Below are 23,107 nucleotides of genomic sequence, written 5' to 3'. Positions count from 1 at the left end.
ATTCTAGTTGTATGAGTTGTTCAGTTTATACTGATTCATATATATGCTTTTGTATATTTCTTCCTTTTGAGCATGGCATGCATTTATAAGATTACTAGGTGACATTTTTTTCCCTTTATTTCAACAGAACTGTGGTTACTTCCTATTATTTGCCAGATATATATTGTTATGGATATAAATTTTTTTCAACCGAATCTAGCCTTCAAAACCATAAAGCCCAATAAAAAATACAAGTAAACAACCAGTTGTAATGCAGTGGTCAAGTACTTTCCTTAGCAGTATAGAAAACTGTTATGGAAGTGGGGCAGTTCTCATTCTGCCTTGCTTTGGAGCAGCCTGGAAGAAGAGATTATACTGAAGCTCTGGGATAGACTAAAGCTAATTAATTACTAATTTGGCCTAATAAATAGTGTGTGCCTATCCTTTGAGTTAATCAACTACAAGATTACTCAGTCAATACATATGCTTTAGGCAGCTCTGTTTGAGAAATCTTACAACTGGCTCTGTTGGCCTGTCACTTGGCTGCTGCCCTCAGAGAGTTCACAATGAAGCCAAAGAAATGAGGCCACATTTCAAAAAATGTTTGTTCCATAAGGACGGGATCTTCTGCTCTGTCCATGAGTATATTCCAAGCTATTTGTAAAGCCTGGTTCCTAATAAGCAGTCAAATAATTATTGAGTAAAGGACTAAATGATTGAATGAGTGTGAAGGAAAATGTAGACTTTGACACCTGGGTTCAAACCATCATACCCTCCAACTACTAACTTTTTGACTGCAGGCCTTTGGGGAATAAATGCATCTAACTTATATGGTAGTTTTGATGATTAAAAATAACATATGTGAATTATAGGTTTTGGGGTAATTATTCATAAATATGTATAAAAATTGTTCAGCAATATCATGAGAAAATTGTAAACACCAATAAGTTGTAGAGAGGGTTGTGCTGAGTCGAAGAGATAGTGGGTGAACTGAACTTGGGCTTCATGGATAGAACTTCGTTATGTTTCTGGTTTCTGAATTTCCTGCTTCTCCTTCAAGCACGTTGTTTGAATTTGCTATAAAGCTTAGATAATAATACTTACCTTACAGGGATTAAAGATCTGGAGGATGACTAATGCAGGGATTTCATAAAAGTTATCTAGCTAGTGATCATTGTGGATTGGAACAGCTAAGGGAAGTTTTACACAGGAGAAAAAGGTAAATCAAATTAAAAACAAAACAGAACAACAACAACAAACCTAGAAAAGTACTCAGAGAATGGAGGCACATAATAAATTTAGCATATTTGTACGGAAAAGTTAAAATGTTTATGTTGCTTAAAAATTTATGGACGTAAGAAGCAGCAGCAATTTTATACAGTGCTATGGCTGTTCTGCAGCCATAGCTAGCTTTGCTTGAAAAAAAATATGTATTAATTACTTTGTGATATATATATTATATATAAGTATAATATATATAATTTGAAAGCCATTCCATTATCTATAAGAATTCAGATGCTAGCCCAGTTTTTTAACATCATATTATGTAAGTTAACTAGGTTGCCTTCAGTTTCCTCATCTACGAAGGAGAGAAAATAAAAGTATCTGTTTCATACAGTTATTTTGAGGATTAAATAAATAGGCACATATAAATCCCTGAGAACAGAGTCTGGAAGGTTTTAGTATTCAATAAAGTTAGCTTCCATTATTTGTCATTTCTTTCAAGATTTCCTTGAGCTAGAATGGGCCTCAGAGACCAGTTTGTTCATTGTAATCATTACTCTTTTCACATTAATTTTCTAAGACTGAAGAGTCCTAATCTTCTGGTTTTTCATGGAGGCATTCCATCATCTTGGCCATTTAAATTACATCTTCCTGAGCTGCTTCTATCTGCATTACATCTTTCATTTCACTAGCAATCATAGTATAGAACATTGCAGGGGGGCCTCACAATAATTTCAGAGTAGGATAAGTTTATGTTTGTGTCAGTTCCTTGCCTTTCCTAATGCTGCCCAATCTTTTTAGTCTTTTTGTGCACCCTAAGGGGGAAAAAAGCTAAATCATTGTTTCCTTTTCCTGGATTGGAACTAAGAGTTCAGAACCCATCATCTGAAACAATAGTGCTCACACTTGTTTTCTCTAAATGCATTATCCTAAATTAAAATAATAATACTTTATATTCTCATAGTGCTTTATGATTCAGAAAATCCATTTGATCAGAAGCCATAAAGGTACCATCTCATTATGTATTTTTACTGTTCTACAGCATTTCTTAAGCACACATACACACCCAAACAGATATAAAGCCAAACCAAATATTTTTTACCCCTCATTCCAAATCTTACTCTACAACTAATATGAAGTGGGATTTAGAATGATTTCTGTAGTATGTACATCCTGTATGTAAAAAACCCCCAGAATTTTGGAGGTATTTTTTGAAATGTTCCGAATAGAATGTATGTATCATCAATTACTAGTTTGGATTAAACCAAAATCTCCTGATAACCAATTACATTCTTAAAATTGTGCTCAACTGAATCTTGGTAGAGCCACAGAGATGCCCCTGGACAGCTCAGCTTATGAGGGTGGGTAGAGCAGTGAACTCTGAGCAACCAGCCCCTTTGCCAGAATAACCCAATTTCAAGTGTTTTTATGTGGCTTACAATTTCAGTTGAAGAAAAGATGCCATGGTTAAAACTGGATTGAAAACTACTATAGTGGGTAATAGACAAAGGGTTTTTAAAAACTCCCCATACTCAGAAATCAGATCAACAAAAAATTTAGTAAGTCTAGTTAACTGACAACCCTAAAATCTCAGGGGCTTAAAACCATGAGATATATTCAGCAGAGGGCTGTGCTCCATTTTGTCCATGTTTAGAGACCTTCCTATGGCAAATTAGTCACTACCTTCCAAGGGTGACATTGCTGAGTGCATCTGCTGACTTTTCATCAGCCAAGCAAATCACACCATCATGCCTAACTTCAAAACATGTGAGGGCTTCCCTGGTGGCGCAGTGGTTGAGAGTCCGCCTGCCGATGCAGGGGACACGGGTTCATGACCCGGTCAGGGAAGAGCCCACGGGCCGCGGAGCGGCTGGGCCCCTGAGCCATGGCCACTGAGCCTGCACGTCTGGAGCCTGTGCTCCGCAACGGGAGAGGCCACAACAGTGAGAGGCCCGTGTACCGCAAGAAAAAACCAAACGTGAAAGTTTGCTTCTACTCTGTGTGTGATGGAGGAAAACCAGAGGTATGAGCAAACAGAAGTAATGACCACCACAGGAGCCAACTTTATGTAAGAGAGTATGCTGAATAAAATGTAAAATATAAATACCTACACAATTCCTAACCTCATAGATCTTAGAGAAGTAAGTAGTTCTGTTGGTACAGGATTTATAGATAAATCGTGTGCTTTCACCATAATATGGGCATATAGAAGCAGAACCAACCAGAATATAAAAAGTGGACCATTATGGAAAATGAGACCTTAAAGGTCATTGATCGTGTGTGCCATTGTAAAATCCATCAACCTCTCTGTTTCCCACTCTCCTTGTTATAAATTGTAATTAAAATTAGTAGGACAAATATGACTATGGTTAGAACAATGATTTCAGAAAGAAAATTCCATTTTTATAAATATACTCAAATATTTTACAAAATATCAAGTAAAAGATTATTTTTTTAAACAAGTGCTTAATTAGCTTTAAAAACCACATTCTTAGATTAACAATTCATGTCTTAAGCAAGGAAATAGTTGGCCTTTTTTCATATACTTTCTGTAAGCCTGTGATTAATCATTTATCAATTCCACAAATCTGAACCAAGTGAACACATTTTGATATCCGAGGAGAATTGTAAGAGTCACTCATTCATCAAAATTTCTTCCAACATTATTCTAATTGCCAGTCTTGAGGCAACAAAGGATGATATAATTGAGCATGATAGATTTTTATTACAAACAAATATCTCAGATGAACTTACTACAAAGTTTTAAGAAAGGGAAGTCTGATCTCCTCAGACAGTGGAGGAAGGGTACTTCTACTGGTACCCAACTTTTTTTAGACTTGTCCGTCTTCTCAGCTTTTCTCATCCTACTCTTCGGGCTCTACTCCTTCCAAGGCAATGCCCAAATCTTAACATAAAAATCATGGCAATGGTGAGCATTTGAGTTCTGTTTTAATTCCACAATCAGCCTAATTCAATTGTGGATAAGACTTTGAACCATGCCTGCCTTATACTGACAAAGAAAAGAAAAAGGATATTTAAGGCAACAATGGAAACTCTCTCTTGTTCTCTGATTTCTTGAGATGAAAGTCTGAGTTTATCTTTTTACACGGGCCTCTCACTGTTGTGGCCTCTCCCGTTGCGGAGCACAGGCTCCGGAGGCATAGACTCAGTGGCCATGGCTCATGGGCCCAGCCGCTCCGCGGCATGTGGGATCTTCCCGGACCGGGGCACGAACCCGTGTCCCCTGCATCAGCAAGCGAACTCTCAACCACTGCGCCACCAGGAAAACCCCTGAGTTTTATCTTTTTAAAAGGTCTTCATAATTGTTCGAAGCAGCCAACAAATACTGGATGCCTCAAAGCTTTTCCCTATGTTGGTATTTCATCTCAAATAACTAAAAGTAATAATACGTGATAATATAGACAATCCCAATGCATCTGCAAGCCATAGATATTAGCAATGCATTTTTCTTTAGCCAAAAAAGCTCTTATGTGGTCAAACTCCAAGAAGAGAGAAATCCAATCCCCAAATCCCATGTTGAGAGTCTCCTGTGGAGCTATTCCTGGTACTAAGCCTCTATTAGTAAAGGTTTAATTAGCAAAACAGCCCATCCTAAGTAGTTCAACAGAATGAATGAATTACAGAAAGATAGATGTGTTGGAAAACCAAAGGATGGTGAGGTAAACAACAATTACTAACAGCAGGAGACCATGATCACTTTGGAACTGGAGAAGCCTAAGTGGGAGATGGTGTGACCAGAGTCAGGTCCAGCTAGTGGAAATTGGAACTATGAGGGAGGCTGCCTGAGGAGAGCTGGAAAAATGGAGTAGAAGCAGGAAGTGCTGGTTACTTCCTTCCTCAAATCCTCCAAATTCCTTACTGTGTGTCTATTGGCCAAACTCAACTAGAATCCTCTTGGTAAATGATCCTTAGAAAGATAGTGTGAAGGATTCAGTGCCAATCAATTCAAATTAGGTTGGGAGAAATTCAGGAAATTAACTGAGAGCAAATGGGGGAAGTGACAAGCATGCTCATTGTCATGACCACTTTCAAAGATTAAAGGATAGTAATATATTTGAGTTTGTAAGAGATGGTCACAATCTTTTATAATTTAATTTTTAAAATCATTTTGTTCTGGAAGAAAGATTGCTTCAAAACTTTCCTTGGTAATTAGCTACATGGTCTAATCATGGCTCCTTGAATCAGGAAGTTCTTAGTTCTGATCCTTAATCATTTGAAACCAATATCTATTATCAGTTAAGAAAAATGATTATGAAACACAGCCATGTTCATTTTTATCCTTGACTTCTTAGTGTCTGTACAGTAGAGCTTTGCACGCTTATCTGATGTATGTGTCGTATCTTAAAATAATCACTGTATTCTGGAGGCTCCCATTTTCTCTCTAATGCTTTTCCTGTACTATTTTTGATTTCCTATATTGATTCTAAATTACGGTATCTGCCTTTATGAAATAGACTTCACATACACGAAATTGTTCAAATGGCGGTTTCAGTTGGTCTGGCAACCTTGAAACACAGCATAGCAGACTTACTAAAGCTCAAAATAAGCTTACCTATGACCAACAATCTCCCTACTGGATAATGTTCATTAAAAGACACGTGAAAGAAGACTCATAGCAGTGTTATTTGTAGTAGCGCAAAACTGGAAACTATCCAAATGCCCATTTAGTGATAAAATAGATAAGACAAATTGATTTATAACACAATTTATTATTGTACAACAATATGAATTATCTATAACTATACAAGTCATTATGGGTGAAGCTAATTGAAAGAAACTAAACACAAAAGAGCATATGATATATGATTCCATTAATATAAAATAAAAGGAAAATATTGAATCTATGCAAATAGAAATCAGCATATATTTCCCTTGGTAACAGAGGGGTAGTGGCAAGAAGGGAACATAAGAGGGTCTTCTGTGGTGCTGGCAATGGTGTGGTTGTGTGTGAAAATTTTACCAATCTCTACATGTTGTTATGGGCTGAATAGTATCCCCTCTAAATTTATATATTGAAGCCCTATAACCCTTAGTACCTCAGAATGGGGATGTATTTGGAGATAAGGCCTTTAAAGAGGTAATTAAGTTAAAATGAGGGCCTTACGCTGGACCCTAATCCAATTCGATGGACGTTATTATAAGAAGCGGACATTAGGTCAAGCAGACACCAGAGCACAGTGAGAAGGCCATGTGAGGGCACAGGGAGAAGGCAGCCATCTGCAAGCCAAGGACAGAGGTCTCAGAAGAAACCAAACCTGCCAACACCTTGGTCTTGGCCTTATAGCCTCTAGAACTGTGAGGAAATAAATTTAGGTTGTTTAAGCCACCCAGTCTACAGTATTTTGTTATGACAGCCCAAGCAAACTAATACACATGTGTATTATTCTTTATGTATATTTTACTGCACTTTGTAAAAAACTTATGACATGTATACCACTTACTATGTAATACTCAGGAAAGTCTAGGGTAATACACTTTAACCACACTGATAAATCTATAGCAAACCATATGGCTATTCAGACTAAGTGGGATAAATAAAAATTACAAATAGCCTCACTTCTGTTTGTGTCAGATTTAGCTGCTCCATGAATTTTGGCATCAAACTAACAAAAAGAAAATTTTTTTTAACGTTTTTAAACTAAAAGTCCTTTAGTTTTTAGAGCTCTGTGGATTTGGGACTGTGGATAAGTCATTGTGGATCTGATAATCATTTTAAAATAAATGTGCAATAATGTCTATTTCCAACTGCTGTTCTCCACTGTAGTAACATCAATTGCCTTCTAAAATAGTCATGGAGATTTCACACTGTCATTTGAACTACAGGACCCTTAAAATGTTTTAAGCAGCTTGAATTAGAGCACAGTAAATATAAATACAGGGTCTTTGTGAGGACGTAGGATCTACTCTGAACCTCATAGTATAATACAGCCAATATATTAAAAAGACCAATAAAGTAAGGCTGAAAGAATAAAACAACTTATAAAGTACCATTAAATATGCCCCTGGAAATTATACTCCTCTGAGTCCAACTTCAATTCCTAGTAAAACTATGGCATTAACATAAAATAGTATTGGGACTATTAAATAAGTTTTAAAATATCATGATAGTCTTTTATAGAGTTATAAAATGAAGCTGATAGAAAAATAACACTTTGATACTTAGAAAGTCACTTGATGATGTCTCAGGGCAAATGCCGATCTCATTTCAGGCCAAAGGAGGCATATGCCATCCTAAGCACCAATAATTAATAAACCTTCTGATGGTTTTATTTTCATCTTACATGGTCAAATCCATGTGATACTGAAAAAATTTTTATTTGCTGTACTGTATGTTTCCTGTATAAATAAAAAAGTTTCACAAATCAAATCGGCATTTAAATAAAATACCAAATACTTGTATGTGTGGCTCACAAACTGTGTAGGTTGTTTTTCTTCTGGGAAGTGAGACGGTGATGAAAATATCTGTGAAGACCACTCTAAAATAGAACTTGTGTTTCCTATGGGAGGAGAATACTAGAAATCTAAGTTAAAGAAAGGATCATGAGAGCAAATGACATTTTGAGGAAGAGAGATGATATTGTGAAGTTTTATCTGATATCCTCTGCCCTCTTTTTTTTTTTGTGGTACGCAGGCCTCTCACTGTTGTGGCCTCTCCCGTTGCGGAGCACAGGCTCCGGATGCGCAGGCTCAGCGGCCATGGCTCACGGGCCCAGCGGCTCCGTGGCATGTGGGATCTTCCCGGACCGGGGCACGAACCCGCGTCCCCTGCATCGGCAGGCGGACTCACAACCACTGCGCCACCAGGGAAGCCCCCTTCTGCCCTTTTTAATTCATGCATGAGACAACCATTTTTGTAACAGGCATCTTTTAATGGCAAAATCATAGCGTATGTTTATAGCAACAAATTTGTGGCTCAAATTTCAAAAGTTGAGCTCCAGATGTAATATAAAAAATGTTGGAAAAATGCATGATTAGGCAGAATCAGACTGCATATTCCTCCCGTATCGTTCAGTTTGGAACAGGGAAAACTTGACAGGAGTTGCCCTCAGTACCATCTTAGATTGCAAATGACTGAGAGAGTTGTGAAGGCAAAGAACATTCTCCATCTTGCACTGGTGAGAGAGTAGACTACCTATCTATAATTGATCTATTCACTATTATGTCTACTATGTACTGTGCATTGTGCTGAAAATTTACAGAGAGTATCTTTAATTTATAAAGCATGGATGTTTAGAATAATTAAGCATCTTGCCCATGTTTCCCTAGCGTGACACTGACAAATCTGGAATTTGAGCCTGGCTATTCTGTCTTTAAAACTCATGGTGAGAATATAGGAGGACAGGTGGATATTTAGAAATGAACAGCAGTTTATAGGAATTTGGGAAAGATGGCTATGGAGTCAATTCTAACAAAGTGGGCAAGAAAGAAAATTCAAGTTGAGAAAACTAAATGTCAGGCACATTTTGCTCACTAACAGAAATGTTAGATCTAGAACAGGAAGTTGAATTTGAAACAAAGAGGTAAATGAGGTATTCTTGAAGGTAAGGATTGGATCACGTTTTGCTCTCCTTTTTCTGGTCCTCTTTGGATATTTCATATTCTTGTGGAATGAATCAACAGGCTAGGAGTATTTTATTGGAATATCAGGCATATATTTGAAAAGCTCTGCTTGGAGAAGCTAGATATTAGAAAAAGAATTTTAATGTTTCCCTTCCTTGGGATAAAATATACTCTTATTATTGTTAGAAGTCAGGACATGTTCTTTCATGGTTTGGTTCTCTGAGAAACCTCACAAACCCCAAATGATAAGCTTCACTTATTTCTATATATTCTTCTAATAACATTTATCTTAGCCTACTCTGTTAGGTGCCTTTTTCTTCTACGTTATACTTTTGCCATCTCCTTGTTTATATTCCTAGTATCTAGCAGAATACTTGCCATATAGTAAATACTAAAAATATCCAGAATATGTCCTCTACTTTTTAAGCTATTTTCCATATTTCTAGATTATAGTATGGAGGAGGGGTAAGCAATGCAAATATAACTAAAAGAGGAAATGAATGCATTTGCTGAAGCCTTCACTTAGAAGGCTCTAGAGAAGAACGAGGTACAGAAGAGGAAAGGAAATTCTGATAGTGCTGCCGAGAAAGGGAACCCCATGAAGAGCCACAGAGAAGGTGGTGTTGGGAATTATATCACAGCACACTGCTTACTTTACAACCATTTAGAAAGTTGAGATATCTAGCTCAAGTTATTAAGTTAATAGATCTTATGTTAGACCACAAAACAAGTCTTAATAAACTTAAGAAGATTGAAATCATATCAATCATCTTTTCCGACCTCATCGTTTTACATTCTTGCAAATCTCTTCAATGTTCAGCTTAATAGAAAATGAATGGAGTCTCGTATCTGCTTCCTCCATCTCTTGCAATAAGACACATCATATAGTCTCTAGAAAACTCCATTATACATTCACAGAAAATGAAAGATAAAAGAGCAAATGACATCTTAGTATTTTTGTGAAATTAGTTTTGATTTATAAGAAGTTTTTAGAGGCCCCGGAAGGAACTCAGACCTCACTGTGAGAACTACTTCTGTAGCAGATACTTAAAATAATTTCCTGGCACTTTCCTATTTCTCGTGGAGGAGGCTGTAGCCAAAATACTTTTTTCTTCCTATATCTGAGTTCTTTTACATAGCTAAATGCGTATAAGATTCTTTCTTTGTTCTTGAGTTTTATTAACTTCACCAAGATATGCTTTGCTATTTTTTGTTCTTTATTAGTTTATCATGACCAAGCTCTGACCTTTAGACAATTGAAGGCCCTCTTTCATGCAAGACAACTATTCCTTTATTTTTAAATGTTATTCCTGCTCCGTTTGTAGTTTTTTCCGGGAACACAATTATGTTTATGTCAGACCTTCTCTGTATGTCATAGTTACTTAATCAAGAATTTCTGTTGATCTTTTAAATTTTTTATGGTATATATTCTGCAAGTCTGTCATCCATAATTGACTTTGCCATAATTTCTCCTTGCTTCTAGTGTGTACTCACTTTTGTAATGACAATGTTGTAATCTACAGTTTGATGAGCACTGCTCTGTTCTCACTTTTGATGTTATTCTTTTATCTTATTAGTTGTTCTCTGAGCAATATTTTATGGAATCAAGGGATATCTTACTTTCAATAGTTTTAAGAATGTAGGGTATTATTTGCTTCTAAAATGTCATCTCTTCCTGGAACAACTTGCTTCGTTTTTTTTAGTGTTCTGTCATTTACAATACCTCCTTCTTCTGTTAATATATAGAAGTAGATATCATGTTGAATCCTTATGCTTATTATTCATATACAAATGGAAGGGGTTTTTAACCACTTTACTGAGGTATTATTGACAGGTAAAAAGCTGTATATATTTAATATATACAACTCAATTAGCTTGGATATAAGTATACACCCAGAAAATCACCACCACCATCAAGGTCATAAACATATCCATCACCTGCCAAAAATTTCTCCTACTCCCTTTATCATCATCATTATTGTTTCTGTGTGGTAAGAACACTTAACATAAGATTTATCCATTTAGAACATTTTAAGTGTACAATAGTATTATTATTACCTATGGGCACAATGTTTTATAGTAGCTCTCCAGAACCTGTTTATCTTGCATAACTAAAACTTTGTACCCTTTGACCATCACCTTCCCATACCCGCCTCCCCACAGCCCCTGACAGCCATCATTCTATTCTCTGCTTCTAGGAACTTGACTATTCTAGATTCTACATGTAAGTAAGATTATAGTGTTTTTCTGTGTCTGATTATGTCACTTAGCATAACGTCCTCCAGGTCTAGCCATGTTGTTGCAAATGGTAGTGTTCCCTTCCTTTTAAATGTTGAATAATATTTCATTTTCTTTTCCTCTTCCTTATTATCATGATTAATATTATTATTATATTTCACAGTATTGTGTACTTCAACATAAAAAAAGGCTATATACAAGCCCACAGCTAACATTTTCCTCAACAGTGAAAAACTAAAAAAAGGATACCCTGTCTGGCCATTTCTGTTCAATGATTTAGTGTTATATTTATCTGATCAGCTGACTTGGATTAGCAGGTGGGAGGCTGACTACAAGTTTCTTTCTGTTCTGTACTTTTTTATCTTCAGCCTGCTTCTCATGAATAATAGTTGAAGAGGGGAAAAAATAGTGTATCTATAGCAGTTCCAATTCTCAACTTTGCAGTGAATTTCGTTGTTTCTCCTATAACTTCTCTCCCATATCCCTACTCCTTAAAACTAAATTTAAAAGTTTCTTTACATCTTTCAGAACTTAGTTTTATAAAAACTTTTATCCTGCTAGAGATCAAAGTGAACTGTATTATTTTTTCACATTGATAAGATTGAATACACTGCATGTTTTTGTTTTTGCAGAAATTGTCTAGCAATACTGCATATGTCTTGAGGGCAAGAACTGTGGCTATGGACACTTGAAGTCTACAAATATTGCAATTTTTGAAGCATAGTATTATCCACGTAATATAATATGTTTCCTAAGTTCATTAGCAATGAGAAAAGTAGCCATCTATAACAGGGGTTAGAAAACTACAGCTCATGGGCCAAATCCTGATCATGGCTCTTTTTAATAGATAAAGATTTATTGGTACACAGCAACACATTTATTTACATGTCGTCTATGGCTGCTTTTCTTTTACAACAGCAGAAAATTAGGAATTGTGACAGACCCATGGCCAGCAAAACCTATAGTATCCGCTATTTGTCCCTTAACAGAAAATAATTGCTGACCCCTGATCTATGAGAAGAAAGTAAAATGAAAAGTTATTGAAATTACATGAAGATTCTTCTCCTGCTCTACCGAGCTCAAAAATTTTGTACATCTAAGAACGAGGAAAGCTCAAGATTTCAGGAAAACTTTATTAAAAAAGGAAATACTAGTAGATCATTATAGGCAAAGATTCTAAGCATGCCAGGGGGAGACACATGTATATTGGCATTTAATTTGAAAGAATTTTTGTGCAAAAATATAGCATAAATAAAAATAACTGAAATGTGCAAATATAGCCAAGGTCAAAATGGAATTGGTGAGCTCTGAAACATCAATCACAAAATAATTTTCTGTACAAAAAACTAGCTAAATAAAAGGCACAACATCTCACATATAGGATGATGTTTCTAAGACTTTCCTTAAGTCTCCAATGTCTTTTTAACAAACAAAAGCAAATCCTATTTCAGATGGAAAACAGTATTTTCCTGAAATAAATAATAGGATTGTTTACAACAAAAAAGGAATTCAGTGGAAATGACAAAATAAACTTGCTGTTTAAAGAAGCAGAACATTTACTTCTGCTCTCTTTAGAGACCAAGCTTATAATTTATTTTTCTGCATGTAAAAAGCAGAAAAAAATAAAGTAAAATTCACATATACTTTATTACTAGACAGCCATGCACTATATGCATAATTTACAAGAACAAAACAGCAAAATATATTTTTAAATCCCAATATATGGGTATTAGATTTAAGCTTCTAATGTTGAAAACAGAAGGCAACTTCAAGTTCATTCAAGAGGTTTTATTTATTTTTCTGAATTTTTGAAGTTTATTTTTTTATACAGCAGGTTCTTATTAGTCATCCATTTTGTACCCATCAGTGTATACCTGTCAATCACAATCTCCCAATTCATCATACAACCACCCCCTGCCACTTTCCCCCCTTGGTGTCCATACATTTGTTCTCTACATCTGTGTCTCAATTTCTGCCCTGCAAACCGGTTCATTTGTACCATTTTTCTAGGTTCCACATATATGCATTAATATACGATATTTGTTTCTCTTTCTGACTTACTTCACTCTGTATGACAGTCTCTAGATCTATCCACGTCTCTACAAATGACCAAATTTTTTATGGCTGAGTAATATTCCATTGTATATATGTACCACATCTTCTTTATCCATTCATCTGTTGATGGACACTTAGGTTGCTTCCATTACCTGGCTATCGTAAATAGTGCTGCAATGAACATCGGGGTGCATATGTCTTTGTGAATTATGGTTTTCTCTGGGTATATGCCCAGTAGTGGGATTGCTGGGTCATATGGTAATTCTATTTTTAGTTTTTTAAGGAACCTTCATACTGCTCTCCATAGTGTCTGTACCAATTTACATTCCCACCAACAGTGCAAGAGGGTTCCCTTTTCTCCACACCCTCTCCAGCATTTGTTGTTTGTAGATTTTCTGATGATGCCCATTCTAACAGATGTGAGGTGATAACTCATTGTAGTTTTGATTTGCATTTCTCTAATAATTAGTGATGTTGAGCAGCTTTTCATGTGCCTCTTGGCCAACTGTATGTCTTCTTTGGAGAAATTTCTATTTAGGTCTTCTGCCCATTTTGGGATTAGGTTGTTTGTTTTTTTACTTTTGAGTTGCATGAGCTGTTTATATATTTTGGAGATTAATCCTTTGTCCGTTGATTCATTTGCAAATATTTTCTCCCATTTTGAGGGTTGTCTTTTTGTCTTGTTTATGGTTTCCTTTGCTTTGCAAAAGCTTTTAAGTTTCATTAGGTCCCATTTGTTTACGTTTGTTTTTATTTCCATTACTTTAGGAGGTGGATCAAAAAAGATCTTGCTGTGATTTATGTCAAAGAGTGTTCTTCCTATGTTTTCCTCTAAGAGTTTCATAGTGTCCAGTCTTACATTTAGGTCTCTAATCCATTTTGACTTTATTTTTGTGTATGGTGTTAGGGAGTGTTCTAATTTCATTCTTTTACATGTAGCTCTCCAGTTTTCCCAGCACCACTTATTGAAGACACTGTCTTTTCTCCACTGTATATCCTTGCCTCTTTTGTCATAGATTAGTTGACCATAGATGCGTGGGTTTATCTCTGGGCTTTCTTTTTCCATTGATCTGTATTTCTGTTTTTGTGCCAGTACCATATTGTTTTGATTACTGTAGCTTTGTAGTATAGTCTGAAGTCAAGGAGTCTGATTCCTCCAGCTCCACTTTTTTCCTTCAAGACCTCTTTGGCTATTTGGGGTCTTTTGTGTCTCCATACAAATTTTAAGATTTTTTGTTCTAGTTCCGTAAAACATGCAATTGGTAATTCGATAGGGATTGCATTGAATCCGTAGATTGCTTTGGCTAGTATAGTCATTTGTACAATATTGAGTCTTCCAGTCCAGGAACATGGTATATGTCTCCATCTGTTGGTATCATCGTTAATTTCTTTTATCAGTGTCTTATAGTTTTCTGTATACAGGGCTTTTGTCTCCCTCGGTAGGTTTATTCCTAGGTATTTTATTCTTTTTGTTGCAATGGTAAATGGGAGTGTTTCCTTAATTTCTGTTTCAGATTTTTCATCATTAGTGTATAGGACTGCCAGAGATTTCTGTGCATTAGTTTTGTATCCTGCAACGTTACCAAATTCATTGATTAGCTCTAGTAGTTTTCTGATGGCATCTTTAGGATTCTCTATGTATAGTATCATGTCATCTGCAAACGGTGACAGTTTTAATTCCTTTCCAATTTGGATTCCTTTTATTTCTTTTTCTTCTCTGATTGCTGTGGCTAGAACTTGCAAAACTATGTTGAATAATCGTGGTAAGAGTGGACATCCTTGTCTTGTTCCTGATCTTAGAGGAAATGCTTTCAGTTTTTCACCATTGTGAATGATGTTCACTGCGGGTTTGTTGTATATGGCCTTTATTATGTGGAGGTAGGTTCCCTCTATGCCCACTTTATGCAGAGTTTTTATCATAAATGGATGTTGATTTTTCTGCATCTATTGAGATGATCATATGGTTTTTATTCTTCAATTTGTTAATATGGTGTATCACATTGATTGATTTGCATATATTGAAGAATACTTGAATCACTAGGTTAAATCCCACTAGATCATGGTGTATGATCCTTTTAATGTGTTGTTGGATTCTGTTTACTAGTATTTTGTTGATATTTTTGCATCTATATTCGTCAGTGATATTGGTCTGTAATTTTCTTTTTTTTATAGTATCTTTGTCTGGTTTTGGTATCAGGGTGATGGTAGCCTCATAGAATGAGTTTGGGAGTGTTCCTTCCCTGCAGTTTTTTGAAAGAGTCTGAGAAGGATATGTGTTAGCTCTTCTCTAAATGTTTGATAGAATTGAACTGTGAAGCCATCTTGTCCTGAACTTTTGTCTGTTGGAAGATTTTTAACCACAGTTTCAATTTCATTACTTGTGATTGGTCTGTTCATATTTTCTGTTTCTTCCTGGTTCAGTCTTGGAAGGTTATACCTTTTGAAGAATTTGTCCATTTCTTCCAGGTTGTCCGTTTTATTGGCATAGAGTTGCTTGTAGTAGTCTCTTAGGATGCTTTGTATTTCTGCAGTGTCACTTGCTACTTCTCCTTTTTCATTTCTAATTTTATTGATTTGAGTCCTCTCCCTCTTTCTTGATGAGTCTGGCTAATGGTTTACCAATTTTGTTTATCTTCTCAAAGAGCCAGCTTTCAGGTTTATTGATCCTTGCTATTGTTCTCTTTGTTTCTACTTCATTTATTTCTGATCTGATCTTTATGATTACTTTCGTTCTGCTAACTTTGGGTTTTGTTTGTTCTTCTTTCTCTAGTTCCTTTAGGTGTAAGGTTAGATTGTTTTTTTGAGATTTTTCTTGTTTCTTGGGGTAGGCTGGTATAGGTATAAAATTCCCTCTTAGAACTGCTTTTGCTGCATCCCATAGGTTTTGGATCATTGTGTTTTCATTGTCACTTGTCTCTAGGTATTTTTTGATTTCCTCTTTGATTTCTTCAGTGACCTCTTGGTTATTTAGTAACGTATTGTTTAGCCTCCCTGTGTTTGTGTTTTTTACATTTTTTTCCCTGTAATTGATTTCTAATCTCATAGCATTTTGGTTAGAAAAGATGCTTGATATGATTTCAATTTTCTTAAATTTACTGAGGCTTGATTTGTGACCCAAGATGTTATCTATCCTGGAGAATGTTCCATGCACACTTGAGAAAAAAGTGTAATATGCTGTTTTTGGATGGAATGTCCTATAAATATCAATTAAATCTGTGTGGTGTATTGTGTCATTTAAAGCTTTTGTTTCCATATTAATTTTCTGTTTGGATGTTCTGTCCATTGGTGTAAGTGAGGTGTTAAAGTCCCCCACTATTATTGTGTTACTGTCGATTTCCCCTTTTACAGCTGTTAGCAGTTGCCTTATGTATTGTGGTGCTCCTATGTTGGGTGCATATATATTTATAATTGTTATAGCTTCTTCTTGGATTGATCTTTTGGATGGATTGATCATTATGTAATGTCCTTTCTTGTCTCTTGTAACATTATTTTAAAGTCTATTTTATCTGAGAATTGCTACTCCAGCTTTTTTTTGATTTCCATTTGCATGGAATATCTTTTTCCATCCCCTCACTTTCAGTCTGTGTGTGTCCCTAGGTCTGAGGTGGGTCTCTTGTAGACAGCGTATATATGTCTTGTTTTTGTATCCATTAAGCAACCTGTGTCTTTTGGTTGGAGCATTTAATCCATTCACGTTTAAGGTAATTATTGATATGTATGTTCCTATTACCATTTTCTTAATTGTTTTGGGTTTGTTTTTGTAGGTCCTTTTCTTCTCTTGTGTTTCCCACTTAGAGAAGTTCCTTTAGCATTTGTTGTAGAGCTGGTTTGGTGGTGCTGAATTCTTTTAGCTTTTGCTTGTCTGTAAAACTTTTGATTTCTCCATCAAATATGAATGAGATCCTTGCTGGGTAGAGTAATCTTGGTTGTAGGTCCTTCCCTTTCATCACTTTAAGTAGATCATGCCACTCCCTTCTGACTTGTAGAGTTTCTGTTGAGAAATCAGCTGTTAACCTTATGGGAATTCCCTTTTATGTTATTTGTCATTTTTCCCTTGCTGCTTTCAATAATTTTTCTTTGTCTTTAATTTTTGCCAATTTGATTACTATGTGTCTCGGAGTGTTTCTCCTTGTGTTTCTCCTGTATGGGGCTCTCTGTGCTTCCTGGACTTGGGTGGCTACTTCCTTTCCCATCTTAGGGACGTTTTTGACTATAATCCCTTTAAATATTTTCTTGGGTCCTTTCTCTCTCTCTTCTGCTTCTGCGACCCCTATAATGAGAATGTTGTTGTGTTTAATGTTGTCCCAGCGGTCTCTTAGGCTGTCTTCATTTCTTTTCACTCTTTTTTCTTTATTCTGTTCCGTGGCAGTGAATTCCACCATTCTGTCTTCCAGGTCACTTTTCCATTCTTCTGCCTCAGTTATTCTGCTATTGATTCCTTCTAGTGTAGTTTTCATTTCAGTTATTGTATTGTTCATCTCTGTTTGTTTGTTCTTTAATTATTCTAGATCTTTGTTAAACATTTCTTGCATCTTCTTGCTCTTTGCCTCCATTCTTTTTCCGAGGTCCTGGATCACCTTCACTATCATTATTCTGAATTCTTTTTCTGGAAGTTTGCCTATCTCCACTTCATTTAGTTGTTTTTCTGGGATTTTATCTTGTTCCTTCATCTGGTACATAGCCCTCTGTCTTTTCATCTTTCTGTGAATGTGGTTTTTGTTCCACAGGCTTCAGGACTGTAGTTCTTCTTGCTTCTGTTGTCTGCCCTCTGGTGGATGAGACTATCTAAGAGGCTTGTGGAAGTTTCCTGATGGGAGGGACTGGTGGTGGGTAGAGTTGGCTGTTGCTCTGGTGGGCAGAGCTCAGTAAAACTTTAATCTGCTTGTCTGCTTATGGGTGGGGCTGGCTCCTCTCCCTGTTGGTTGTTTGGCCTGAGGCAACCCAACACTTGAGCTTACCCAGGCTCTTTGGTGGGGCTAATGGCAGCCTCTGGGAGGGCTCACGCTAAGGAGTACTTCCCAGAACTTCTGCTGCCAGTGTACTTGTCCTCATGGTGAGACAGAGCCACCCCCCATCTCTGCAGGAGACCCTCCAACACTAGCAGGTAGGTCTGGTTCAGTGTCTATGGGGTCACTGCTCCTTCCGCTGGGTCCCGATGTGCACAGTGCTTTGTGTGAGCCCTCCAAGAGTGGAGTCTCTTTTTCCCCCAGTCCTGTCAGAGTCCTGCAATCAAATCCCACTAGCCTTCAAAGTCTGATTCTCTAGGAATTCCTCCTCCCATTGCTAGACCCCCAGGTTTGGAAGCCTGACGTGGGGCTCAGAACCTTCACTCCAGTGGGTGGACTTCTGTGGTATAAGTGTTCTCCAGTTTTTGAGTCACCCACCCAGCAATTATGGGATTTGATTTTATTGTGATTGCACCCCTCCTACCATCTCATTGTGGCTTCTCCTTTGTCTTTGGATGTGGGATATCTTTTTTGGTGAGTTCCAGTGTCTTCTTGTCAATGATTGTTCAGCAGTTAGTTGTGATTCCAGTGTTCTCACAAGAGGGAGTGACAGCACCTCCTTCTACTCCGCCATCTTGAACCAATCACATTCAAGAGGTTTTGAAAGGCTATCTGTGGGCTTCCCTGGTGGCACAGTGGTTGAGAGTCCGCCTGCCGATGCAGGGGACGCGGGTTCATGTCCCGGCCGGGGAAGATCCCACATGCCACAGAGCGGCTGGGCCCGTGAGCCATGGCCACTGAGCCTGCGCGTCCGGAGCCTGTGCTCCACAACAGGAGAGGCCACAACAGTGAGAGGCCCGTGTACTGCAAAAACAAACAAAACAAACAAAAACAAAAAAGGCTATCTGTGATCAAAACTCTGAAAAGCTTAGACTGCAAATGTATAGTTGAGCATATTTAGCATAACTGACAGTGTTATCACAAGTTGAAAAAATATTCAAATTGAATATACAAAAAATAATAACAATTTGCCTATGTGTTAGGATACATTATTCTGTTGTACACTACAGAAGTCCAACTCAAATTATTTTAAGCACAAAAAAAAAAAAAGGAATTCACTGACATATAAATAAAATAATCCAAGATACTGTTCAAAGTAATATGAAAATACTAGAATTCAGGTGATGTCATCAGAATTTAGATTTTCCTCAAATATGTCTCTTCTCTGTGCTAGATTTATTTTGCCCCCCTTAGGGGACCCTGGCTACTGTATGCTTATATGGCCTCCTTGCTCCACAGTATAAGAAAGCGAGCTTCTCATTCTCAGGAGTTCCAGAAAATGTCCCTGCATTAGTATAATCCTATCAAATTCCTAGAGTTTAAACAGTTAAAATTCTCAGTGCTGGCTAAAGCCTAACAAATTGCATTGTGTATGGGAATGGAAATTAACAGAACCATTGCAAAGAGTAATTTGTCAGTATCTGAGAGGGAGGCAGGATATTATGAGGAACATGAGTAAACTTTTTGAAGTCAAATAGCATCTCTAAACTTAAGAAACTTTGGCCAAAATATCCAATTTCTGGAATATAATCTTAGGAAATAATCAGAATAAAAATATTTTATTCATCAAAAAGTTAATCAAAACCTTATTTATCATTAGATAAAAGAGCTTCAAGGGTGCTATTATAATACTGTTTTCCAGAGTTATACATATAAAAGGTTATAGCCATCTAAAAATATCCAAAATATTTTTTAACTTCATAAAGAATGATCATCTAAAATATAAATATTAATACACTTTAAATAAAATCCTTATAATTTCAAAAATTTGGAAACAATATTCAATAATATGAAAACTTTAAACTGTGGCACATGCTTTCAAAAAATATCAATACCATCATAGCACTAAATATTATTCTAATTTTTACTTTGCTGTTTATCTAAATATATAGATATAGGTATCTTTTTGTTGTCTTTTTATCTAATTCTGTAGTGTTATTTCTTTTATTACCCTCCTTCCTGCTTGTGAATTTTTTCTTCTCCTTTCCTACTTTTTCATACTATGCAGTTCATCAAATAGAAATTATTTTCTATTCAGCAGTAGATTATATTCTGAGGATTTTTTTTTCCTTTTAGATTACTGAGTGCTTTGTCCAATATCTTTCCTCATACCCATGGCACTTTTTGCTCATGGGCCCTATGTTGTTTTGTGTTGCTTTTCTTCTTACTCATCATCAGTCAAGACTCAGTGTTTGCCAACAGAAAGAATGGAGAAATTTTTCTTGATCTCAGTCTACATTTGTATGGTGGCCCTTTTTCAGATCTACAACTGAACTACCCAGGGGTCCATCCTATCACTTAGCAATTGCCACTTCAAACCAAGAAGTTTTTCGTTATTTTTTTTAATTTGAAGACTCTGCATGTGTGCAGCAATCATTTCCATGAGAGCTGAAAATAACAGTGTAGAGGGTGTACCATCATCACCAAACAGTTGTTGAGGAATAGAAAGAAATACTTTGTGTTCCTGAGTTAGAAATTGACTCCCAACCATATGCATTTTTTCCAGGCAATCTCTGTACATTAATCTGTTTTTGCTATGAAACAAACAACCTCAGTATCTCAGTGGCTTAAAGTAACACGTAATTTGCTTGCTTCTTGGTTCATTGGTCAGCTGGGTGGTGCTGCTTCAGGTCTGTTCCATGTGTCCCCCACCATCCTTGTTTCTAGGACATGTCTTTCTCATGGGGACTGATAGAAGTGTAAAAGGAACAAGTAGAAACAGTATACTACATAATATCTTGGTTTAAAAGTGGCACACTGTCATAACTGTCCATATTTCATTGGCCAAGGCACGTTACATGGTCAAGTTCAAAATAAATGGGGCAGAAAAAGATACTTTGCCCATTCTAGTGAGAGCAACCTACTGCAAAGTCAAATAGGAACATGCGTCAATTAATTCTATTATAGAGAGGGAGTGAAGAATTGGTAATCAATTGGCAACACCTACCACATTCTGTTTCATGAAGCAAACCCAAGCTTCATCTTGTGTTGTAGCATAAGCAGATTTTATTGTTAATAAATCTAATCTGCTTTATATTGTATGTCAATTTCTTTCAAATTCTCTCATTAAATTATCTGTCAATCTGCGCTTTTTGTGCTGCAAGTTTTTATCTTACTCTGTGTGTCCAGTGGTATGCTATGAATGAGATTTTGTTGGAGCTTGTTAGAAAGTCATAAGGTTGAACTGATGACCTGCATTTTGTTTTTTAAAACTGGAGTTGAACTAGACTTCTGTTTGAGAAGGATACAAAAACAGTTTTCAAGTTATATGTGGAAATATATAACTTTTAATCCTTAGATAGTACAAAGCAACTTTGTAAACTGGGATAAGCCTAGATTCTCTCTTAGCTTCAGTAGTTTCATCTGTAAAGAAAGAAAATTAGAGTTATTGAAGTTAAAACTTGTGTAATGGCATATTCTTCAGTAATGTAGTAAACAAAATATTTTCCAATAAGTTGTTAATCATGTGCTATCAAACAAATAAACAAAAAACACTTTATCTGTAAATTATATCTTTGGAAAAAATCTCATATTTTTTCAATTACTCTAGTTATTAAAATGCATTAAAATTAAAATTCTAATTAAAATTAAAATTCTAATATTATTTCTGATTTCCTGTGGGAAGAGGCTGAAGGGAACCTTATAGGGTATGGAAATATTCTATGTCTTGATAGAGATGTGGGTTACATCGGTGTATGCATTTGTCAAAAATTTAAAAAAAGTGTACATTTAAAATTTGAACATTTCACTATATGTAAATTTTATTATAAAAAAAGAACTGCAAACAATTTTTTAATTAGTAAGTTTGTTTTTAACAATGGCATGTGTTATCAATTCTCAGACTACTTTTTGTATATCATATAGGTTTGAGCAAATAAGTAAATCCATTAAAAATAAGAGGAGTCAGGGCTTTCCTGGTGGCACAGTGGTTGAGAGTCCGCCTGCCGATGCAGGGGACACGGGTTTGTGCCCCGGTCTGGGAGGATCCCACATGCCACGGAGCGGCCGGGCCCGTGATCCATGGCCGCTGAGCCTGCGCGTCCGGAGCCTGTGCTCCGCAACGGGAGAGGCCACAACAGTGAGAGGCCCGTGTACCGCAAAAAAAAAAAAGAATCAGGGAGAACATTATTGAAGAATTTTCCTCAGCTTGTCCACTGAGAGGGTATAAAACAGTGACATACCAATAACAATGGGCATATTCAGAACCCAGATCTTGGTTTCCAACAGTCATTTTCCAATAAAGGGAAACAGAGCTCTTGGAAAATAGACTCAGTCTAAGTACAGGAAAAGTGAATCTTTCTTGGAATACTTTATTATGCCATAAGTGAATAAAATGTCTAAATAATGATGGGAACATATGACAAGTATATAAATGCTAGCTTTAAGGCATTTAAATTGGACAATCTAGGATATTTTGAACATCAAAATATGTAAATAACAATAAGGAACTAAAATCCATTGAATAAAACAAGAATCCATGAAGCCATGCAGACGGGAAGGAAGGAAGGAAGGGTCGTTCCTTGAAGTAGACGGTTCACGAATAATAACAGAGGAAGTGATGGGCTAGAGGCAAAAGAATACTTGGCAAGATGGGAAACCTTGAGAAGCTCATTGAGGCTTCCAGTGTAGACTGTGAAGTCTGACTGGATGAAATGAAGGTAAAGAAGTAGGTAGTAGCCTAAAGGGTCCTGTAGGCTGAGTTAAGGGTCTTGGATTTTTTTTCCTTTAAGAGTCATGGAGACCCACTCAAGTACGTTAAGCAGTACATTGGCATGATCAGATCTGTACTTTAGAATGATCATATTCATGTCAACGTGAAGCACAGCAGATTCGCAAAGAAGCTACTCCAGGAAGGGAAATTGCTGAGAGATGATAATGGCCCAAGTTGAACTAGTGGCAGTGTGAATGGGTAGATGGGGACAGATTTATGGCTGTTAGGCAGCTGGAATTTACAGGACTTGGCATCTGACTAGATGAAGGGTAGAGGGAAAGGTGTTCTGGTTTTCTGGTTTGGACAGTGAGTA

This window comes from Delphinapterus leucas, chromosome 11 (assembly GCF_059928025.1).
Source record: "Delphinapterus leucas isolate spDelLeu-1000000601 "Yukka" chromosome 11, BTC_Dleu_Yukka2, whole genome shotgun sequence".
NCBI classification, from domain to species: Eukaryota; Metazoa; Chordata; class Mammalia; order Artiodactyla; family Monodontidae; genus Delphinapterus; species Delphinapterus leucas.
The sequence above is the reverse complement of the archived record's forward strand: the minus strand, read 5'-3'. Positions refer to the sequence as shown.